Source organism: Pholcus phalangioides, unplaced genomic scaffold (genome assembly GCF_987345545.1).
Source record: "Pholcus phalangioides strain wild (caught in Gottingen) unplaced genomic scaffold, Ppha-v1.0 ptg000015l_1, whole genome shotgun sequence".
In the NCBI taxonomy this organism is placed as follows: domain Eukaryota; kingdom Metazoa; phylum Arthropoda; class Arachnida; order Araneae; family Pholcidae; genus Pholcus; species Pholcus phalangioides.
The window spans coordinates 111746198-111755675 of NW_028301608.1; the positions used below are offsets into that span (position 1 = coordinate 111746198).

Here is a 9478-nt window from a genome sequence, read left to right on the forward strand (position 1 = left end):
ATATATTTTTTACTCTTTCTTGAAGGATGAATCGGATCTCACTGATCTGATTGAAGAAGAAAATATTTCTCAGAAGAATGTCGATGAGATTAAGGAAATTGTAAGTTTTATGTATCATTATTTCTTCGCTATTATTACATGTATAAAAATTATGATAATAATTGTTGAATGATTGTGAAATATTAAAATATCTATTTCGATTGCTTGATGGTACAGTAGACGAATTTAAAATTATTTTTTTTTACAAATAACCCAACTTTATAACTCACTTGTATCGCGTACCTTGATTCTGTAATATTTTAAGTGCAAATGTGGACAAATGAGTAATTGATGATGTGAAATATTTAACGTGATGGAAAACAAATCGCAACAGAAAACAACGACCAGAGCATTCGAATTTTACAACGCATAGAAGGAAAAAGAAAATAATGTCTGATATATTACAATTTTGTTTTCTTCGCAAACTGTAAATACATATATTCGACTTGTCTGCAGTATCATCAACTTCATGGGGAATTTATGAGTCATTATTCCCACATTTCAATTCAGCGTTGAAAAAGTTAATAGGATTCAAAATTTCAAAGCATATATCTGACAATCTGACACCACCTTATACCGATGTATTGAACATACTACAAAAATTTCTCAAAAAACAGTTATTTTTTGTTTCGTTTTTGAAAAATTTGACTATTTTTCCCTCTAGATAAGAGTATTAGTGTTATTTTAATGTCTTGTCTCAAATATTTCGAATGTAATAGATTTAACATTGAGATAATCATCTGCTGAAATGCTAAGATTTTCTGTTTCATTGTAATGATGTTGGTTTCTCCCCTGATTAATTCGGATTGAGAGTACTGGGTGCCCAAATATTGTTAGCTATTTTTGAACTACTGTAAAAATACGAAATTCCGCGGGAAAACTCTGAATGACCAATATGAAAATTATATGGAAATATTGTGCTAAAAATCAACAAAATAAATTCCCAATGAATAAAATTCATAAATTATTTAAGGCTGCTTTTTGACAGGCTCATTAAAAGCTTATGGTTTACATAGCAAAGTTAATATTGGAAAATCCTGCAAGAATATATCAATAACACTGAGTTGTCGTTTCGTTATCAGGAAAATATTTCCATTACATTCTATGTTTAATATTTTTATATGTATCAAATATATTACTGATGTCAATTTTTTTTCTCTGAATAGGTTAAAGTAAGTATTTCATTGGTTTTTGTCTCGGATATAAATTCTATAAAGAAAACTGTTCCGAATCCATCCGGATGATGTGTTTGTGATTTAAAGGTGGAAAAAATCTTAAAATTCACACATATTTCAGAAATCAAGAAATTATTGCCCAAAAAAAAAGGATTTCTGAGAAACATTTAAAAACGTCACGTGATAATTTTACGGTTCGAATCATTACAAATCATTGCAAATAAATTCAATTTATTTCCTATTGAACTTTCCTATTGATCGAATTTGCAAAATTGCTTCTAAGTTGCTTTAAATTTATCAGTTAACTAAAAGTTTGACATTTTTTTAATATCATTATTCAGGAGGAAGTTAAGCCTTACGATATTAAAGACGACAAAACAATTTCCAAAATTGTAAGAATCATCTTCAAAAAAGTAAGTATGGATTTGATTAACCCTTTACTACTCACTACCCTTTAAAATTAGAATTTTAGCAAAAAAATAAATGTAGGCTGTATACTTAAGCCTAAAGGAGTACGCAGGTATAATTTTGTAAAGATTGTACTTACCGTTTTGATTCTGTGGGTGTTCCATAAGCGGGAACACTGCGCCACCTGAGCGTCTTAGCGAGCATCGCAGTGAAGCGCGTAAATAAGTAGAATCTTTTGAAAATGAATGAAAACACACTGTAATATACCTGTGTAGCAGATTTAGCATGACCCAGGGTGCCTCATGAGGAGGCCTGCTACTCTACACCCCCAAAATTCTTTGTTATATTATTTTTTACGAAATAATGAGGTAAATATTTACAGTATCTATATAGTATATACAAGTATAGAAGTCCTATGTGCGAAATTATTTACAATCAGTCTATTTTTTTGGCTTCATGAAATTTTTCGAAGCACGTCACACCCTGTTGGTAGAAGCACAAACCAACATTGCAGGCTTTGCACGTGAAACTTTGCGTGGCTTCGCTTTCGTGCTACAGTACGCGCACCGTCTGCGCGTACCCTTCGCCGGCATGTGTTCAACGTCGCCGTATCGTTTATCGAAGGAAACCTTTACTTCAAAACTGGGGGTATCTTCGGGGCTTGAAAGAAGTCGTCTCTCCAAGGTGGTTGTTTCTGACTGCTTCATGGCACAGAGGGAATACAGCAAATTCAGACGGAATTGTTTGGCATTTTTTATTTCGCCTCCAGTTAGCATTTTATGTAGTATGTAGCTGTTAATTACAGCTACATACTACATAAAATTAGCTGTTAATTACAGCTACACCTAGAAAATGGAAGAGTATTCGATGCCACCACTTTATCCTTTTACGATCTACTTCGTAAAGAGATTTAAGTTGGTCAAATTTATCGACAAATCCCATATTGGTGTTATAAGTAGAAATTGCTTTTGCACAATTTATCTTCACTATTGTACCGTCTTTTTCTTTCCGTTCGATTTGGATTGGATCAACGGCATCAGGAAGGGAAGACAAGATCGTCAAGCATCGCTTATCTTTCCATTTGAGGCAAATTAGGCCGTCACTACTCACGGCCCAGTTTGAACTCGCCTCTTTTCAACTCATTGTCCTGGGCAAGTAGAGTCTTCGGTGAATTTCTTCGGCTAATCATGGCGGTTCCGCAGGCATATATATTTTTTGTTTCCAAATAGTGGAACAGTTCATATGTAGTTAAATTATCATTCATGAACACCCAGTGATTTTTACTGTGAAGGCATTCTGTCAGGGTTTTCACCACATTCTCGCCCAGGTTTTTTTGCACAATTTCCTTCTTACTCGAATAAATCTCGAACTGAGATGCGAAGCCGCTCTCGTTGCATCTCATCCATACTTTGAATACGCGTTTTATTGGTTTTTTGGGCATATATTGCTTGGTTGAGCGGCGCCCCTTAAATTTTATCGTCGATTCATCTACGGACTGATTTTCACTGGGATACAGCGCATCTAAAAAACTCTCCGACAGATGATCCAGAAATGGCCGTACTTTATAAAGACGGTCGAAATTTGTATCTCCCCTTTTCGGCTGTAACACGTTGTTGTTTAGATACAAATTGCCGAGAATCCATGCAAATCTTCTACCTGACATGTGACGGTAAATAAACTGGTCTCGAAGGGCTTCGTCATTTGCCCAGTAATCCTTATAACTAGGCAACCTCTTTATGCCCACATCAGCAGATTTATGCCCAAAAACTCCACTAAGGTGAGAGGAGAAAAAGGTTTTTCTCTTTGCGTGGCATATATAAACTGGTTTCGAAAACTATATGATCCATCAACTGAACCGAGAAAATCTCATGAAACACCGCTATTGGTGTTTTTCGGGTAATTTCCGCAATTGTTCATTTGACCCATTTATGGATGTAAAATCCGGCACTGTCTTTTGCAGCCTCTGTTTAGAATTCCAAGTAGGAACTTGGGGCTGCGTAGAGGGGCCTGGTTGGGATGACTTTTCATCTTCGTCATTTTCATCCGACACACCACCATCATCATCACTATCGGATTGTTCAAATGGTTCAGGAGCGTATTCCTCGGTATCGCTGCTATCCGTATTCTCGGATTCGCTACCCGAAGGCAGTTCCTCAAGCACTTTCAGTTCTTCGGAAAAACTCAGCAGACCTCTCCGCGAAATTTACCGAACGATTAATAAAAACAAACTAACTACAATTATATTTACAATAAAGAAAAAATAAGCTATGTATAAAAACAAAAAAATAGATCTACACACTTATATAAAATGTACGGTATCGAAACAATTCGTGCAGCTCTAAGTAAAAATGACTCGAGTTACTGTTAAAATCGTCCATTCCTGAAACGTCCCCACAAAATTCCAGAGGATCACATTTCCTACCAATCGAATATATATATTTCAAACAACCAACCCTCCCCCGCAGCATCTGATAATTTGACTCCATCCCCCCCCCCCCCGAAACAGAAAACTAGTCAAGTTGGTCAAGTTGGATGTTCCATGCAGTGGATCCAGAGGATTCACGTTCCATGCAGTGGAACACTGAACAACAAAGGGTTAAAAAATATATATGCAGCTATTATACACTGCTCAAAACAATTAGGGGAAGCAAGCAAAAAAGTGAAGAAAACCGTGCGCGACAGCCACGTATTGGCATACAATGGATAGTACACGCGTATCAATGCGCAATACAGAAAAAAGACGTAAAAAAATTTGGAATTAAGCTTTAATTCTTTGAAAATATGGAAAAAACATGAAAAGATGATTTAGGGCAACAATTTGGTTACATGTAAACGATAAAAAAAAAGTACTGTTTAGACATGATGCATGAGTTTTAATAGGGCGTGTGGTCTCCTCGAACAGCTAAGACAGCTGCACACCTGTTTGCCATGGATGCGATGAGGTTATCGATCAGACTTTGGGGAATACTGTTCCACTCCTCAAGAAGTGCAATCTGCAAGTCTCGGACAGTAACAGGCGGTCTTGGTCGCGCAGCAATGCGTCGTACCCTTTCACGATTGGATTCAGGTCAGGAGAGCACGCTGGCCATTCCATACGCTGTATTGTTTCAGCTTCAAGCATGTTCTCCACCAGACGAGCTCTATGCGGTCGGGCATTATCATCCTGGAAAACAAAGGAATCTCCAATGGCTCCAGCGTAAGGGATGACACGAGGTCGCAGTATCTCGTCTGCATACCTTCGGGCCGTCAAAGTGCCATTCCGAATGATATGCAGGTCCGTACGTCCGCCTATGCTGATTCCACCCCATACCATCCAACCAGCTCGTCTGTATTGTGACCTTTCACGAACGAATGCGGGGTTATTTCGAGTGCCCCTGTCCCTCCATACCAGAACACGTCGGGTGTCACACTCCAGACTGAATCGGGACTCGTCTGTAAACAGCACTTGGCTCCAATCATGTTGCTCCCAATCTCGATGTTCAGCAGCCCATCTTCTTCGGGCCGCACGGTGTCGTGGGGTCAACGGAATGCAGACCATTGGCCTACGTTCATAGAGCCCTCCCTCATGAAGCCGATTACGTACTGTTTGGCTGGACACCCTTCGTCCTGTTGCCAAGAGCAACCGTCTTTGCTGCTGCGTAGCATTCTCTGTTCTGTTTCGACGGGCTGTTAACCGTACATACCGGTCATCAGTTGCTGTAGTGGAGCGTGGCCGACCTTGCCCTGGTTGACGTCTAACATTTCCTGTTTCTTGGAATCGATTCCACAGCCTTGCAACAACACTTCTGGCGACTCCAACAGCGTCCGCGACACTACGTTGTGTTTGCCCGGATTCCAGTCTGCCTATAACACGCCATGCCATGGATTCCGGTAAATCACGTTGTTGAGACATCCTCAAGTCACCTTGTCCCAAAAAAAAAAATACTGCGCAATCGAATTTCACAGTTACGGCAGTAAAACAGACGTTTCTGCAACATCCCGATTTCTGCCCTTATCTCCTTTTTCTGGTTTTTGACGTCATGAACTTTGATTTGCATATGAAGTTTTCTTCTTCCGTTTCCTGCTAGGCTTTAAATTATGGATGATTCATTTTATGTGACTTATCGGTATACATCTTTGCGTAATTTTGTAAAAACCATGTGCTCCCCTAATTGTATTGAGCAGTGTAGTATAAATTGCATTCAAATGTATATCAATGTAATATCCGATCGTATACGAATTGGCTTTTTGTTACCTTCGGAGATTTTCATAAAATTGTTAAATTGTTTATTGTACGTATTGAATGAATACGTTTCTAGTTTTATCTAACGTTTGTCTAAATCAGTGATTCACGACGTGGGCGTTAACGCCCCTGGAGGGTGATGGAATGCTCGAGGGGGGCGGTAAAAGCTACGGGTATAACACAGGATCCTATGGGTTAGATTGCGTTGGGGAGAGATGGGAGAAAAAAATTTCTGAAGAAGGGGGCGATGGGGGACAAAAAAGGTTGGTAAACTATGGTCTAAACCATAGTTTCCCAAACATTTCGTTTCATCGCCCCCTTAATAATTTTTTTCCCTCATCGCCCCGCAACTCAACGGAACCCATAGGATCCTATGGTAAATGCGTAACTTCTATCGCCCCCCGGGTTCCATTCCGTCGCCCACCAGGGGGCGATATTGCCCACTTTGGGAAACACTGGTCCAAACGGTTGTCGCAGAAAGATCATAAGAAATAAGCGTTTACACAATAACCACCATTTTATGTTTGTTTTCCAAAGGCTAAAACATATTGGCGCGCCAAGAACAGGAAATTGGTCGATGACCAAGGAAATGCCGATAAAAAAATCGTGAAGAGAACTGTGCAAGACGTCATCAAGTCATTGGAGAAATCTGTAAGTATCAACATTTCTTATTGTGTGTGCACGTTAGAACATTCCCCCTTGTGTGTAACGTTGGATTTAAGATAGTAACTTTTTATGAAGTTAAAGCAAGAAAAAAATAACTGCAAATTATGTACAGCTTAACTTATGGCTAGTAGGCCAAATGTAGCACTCGGTGTCATTTGATGGGGCCCGCGACTCCATACCTAATTTTGTAATTAAAATGAACTGAGCGGCACATAAAGAAATCAAGTGATCCGCTTTGCAGTTACAAATCAGTTGAGCGGACCGTGGCATGATTTCGGATCATTTAAATGACCCGCAGTGCAGTTCCCCATCACTTAAGAGACATATTCATGGATCACGTCAGTGACTGCCGGCACATTTTTAGATCATTTGAATGGCCCGCTGCCCATTATACAGATTGATTGGCCCGCATTACAGTCCCTGAGGACTTAAATGGCTCGAGGCATATTTCCATATCGATTAAACGGTCCGCGGCACATTTCCAGTTCATTAACATGAACGGCGGCACATTCACATGTCATTCAAGTAACGTGCGGTACAATTCAAGATCATTTAATTGAGTGGCCCGCTTTCTCATAAAGTTTCAGCATCATTGATATACAGGGTCCATAATTCCCCTTGCCGCATTTTAATGGAGTACCGTTGATCCAAAAGACATACTTCCAATTAGAAAATTTATCCAAATAATGTGTAAATTGAATATACGTCATTCATGTTGCAATGAGTTGTATAATTATTCAAATAAAAAAATGAACTTCTTATACGGACGTCCTGTGCTCAAAAACTCAGAAATTTGTTGAAAAAAAAATACTCTACGTTTCTAAGTGCAATATTCGCTGGGATAGTTGAATACAAATCTGATAAAAGTTGGGGATAAACAGCATAAACGAGGCAAAGAGGCGTTGTCCGTTAGTTTATGCTATTTTTCCCCAACTTTTCTCCGGTATATTCGAATTCAAATCTCTCATCAAATATTGCACTTAGATATGTAGAGTTTTTTTTGTTGGTCTCAGGAGAGACAGGGCAGCAACTTTCTAATTGGGTTTTTGCACACGCGGGGACGGTATAAAAAGTTAATTTTCATATTTCATCAACTATACAACCCCTTGCAACATGGATGACGTACGTGATTTCTACACGTTTTTCGGAAACTTTTCCTAACTGCAGGATCAACCGTTGCAACAGTTTGTCAGCAAAATGCAGCAAAGGGGAATTATAGGAATCCCCAAGTATAGGATTAATTGATTATTGTACATAAAATATATCGTGGTACCTATGAAAACAGGAACAATTTATTATATCCGTCGTAGTACAGAGTGGGCAAAAAGTCCGTAGAAACTTTAGAAACGAATAAAAACCGGAAAAATAACAGAAATAAAAAACGGTTTGCAGGGTTAGCATCGCTAGGCCACGGCAATTTTTTTAAGACGGGGAAAAACACAAAAAAACAGCCGATAGGTGGTGCTGGCTTACACAAGTCAAAGAAAATATAGGGAAATAACGAACAGAATGCATCCAAATCGTTTGTTACAGCAGCATGTGTTCCACATGAGCACCGCCACAGGGGATAACACATTGCAGGCGAGTCACAAATCCAGCAACGGCAGAGGACTGCAGGCCCACACACACGCGGTTGACAACGCTGAACTGGTTGTGGATTAAGAGCGCAAGTTCTTATAACCGTCTAATTTGCATATTTCCACCGAAGTTGCTCATATCAGCGCCACCTATCGGCTGTTTCTGAGATAATTTTTTCCTGTCAACAAAAATTCCCGTGACGTAGCGATGCTAACCCCGCAAACCGGTTTTTATTCATTTTCACAGTATTTACGGACTTTTTGCCCTCCCTGTATGTGCTTATTAATACTAATTTCATATTATGACTGAAAATCATTAACAATATTTTGAAATACTGGAATCACTGGAATTGGTGGATAACTAGATTTAATTGGATTATTTTTATCATTAACTATAAATTAAAAATTATCATTTAATTTTTCTTAAATACTCCTACTAATATTTTTTCTGCAATTTCATTCTTCACTTTTGCATTATATAATCCCAGAATTCACGTTTTCATCATATGGTATGACTTTTATATTCAGGTTAAAGTAAGTGGCATTTTTGAGATAAAATAACAAAATTGCACAATAATTTGTTAGAAAAATATATTAGTAGCCCCCCCCCCCATATTCATAGAAACGTATAGAAAAAAAAATTATTTTACAAAAATTGGATGTAAATTGGTGCTGTTGGCATATTTTAAACTGAAGCAATACGCCAACACAGCAATTGAATTAACACTAGAACGACGGGAACGACACCAATGTTGTGTTTTGATACCTCACTATGGGTTTTGATTGTAATTCTTTCAGCTCTGGTAATTGATTTCTTAATTTTCACTTGATAGTCCACTGACAATGTTTGTTGTATAATATGAAGAGAACACTGAAAAGAATTACTATATACTAGGTGTTCTGTAAGTGCTAGCACGATTTTTATCTCATCGATCGTCATTTTGGAAGTATGACACCAATTTAAAGAATGCTCAACAGGTGTTCAACAGTTATCCTGTAGCAGTTTTGAGAGCGGAAATATAGTGTGTCACAAAATAAAAAAATCTAAATTTTTATACGGTCCTTGTGTACTCAAGAACCCAGTTACAAAGTTGCTGCCCTGTCTCTCCTCGAAAATGCCAACAAAAAGAATCTCATGTTTCTAAGTGCAACATTCACAGAGATATTCTAATTCGGAAAACGGAGGAAATTTTGTTAAGAACAACGTTAAATGCGAAAACAAATCCTCTTTACCCGCATTTACCGCTGTTCTTTCCCGAATTTTTCCTCCATTTTCCGAATTCGGATATTTCTGTGAATATTACACTTCGAAACATGGGATTCTCTTTGTTGGCATCAGGACAGAAAAGAGACAACACCCTTCTAATTAGAAGTCAGAGCATGGGGAACCA

At 38.4% G+C, this 9478-nt stretch overlaps 1 long non-coding RNA gene across 1 annotated transcript; it reads left to right on the plus strand.

The window, feature by feature from the left end:
- The first annotated feature begins 1546 nt into the window (after positions 1 to 1546).
- LOC149077598 (uncharacterized) lies at positions 1547 to 6497 on the plus strand. The gene is made up of 2 exons (XR_016194169.1): positions 1547 to 1627; positions 6382 to 6497. It is a non-coding gene; the product is annotated as an uncharacterized LOC149077598 (long non-coding RNA).
- The last annotated feature ends 2981 nt before the right edge of the window (positions 6498 to 9478 follow it).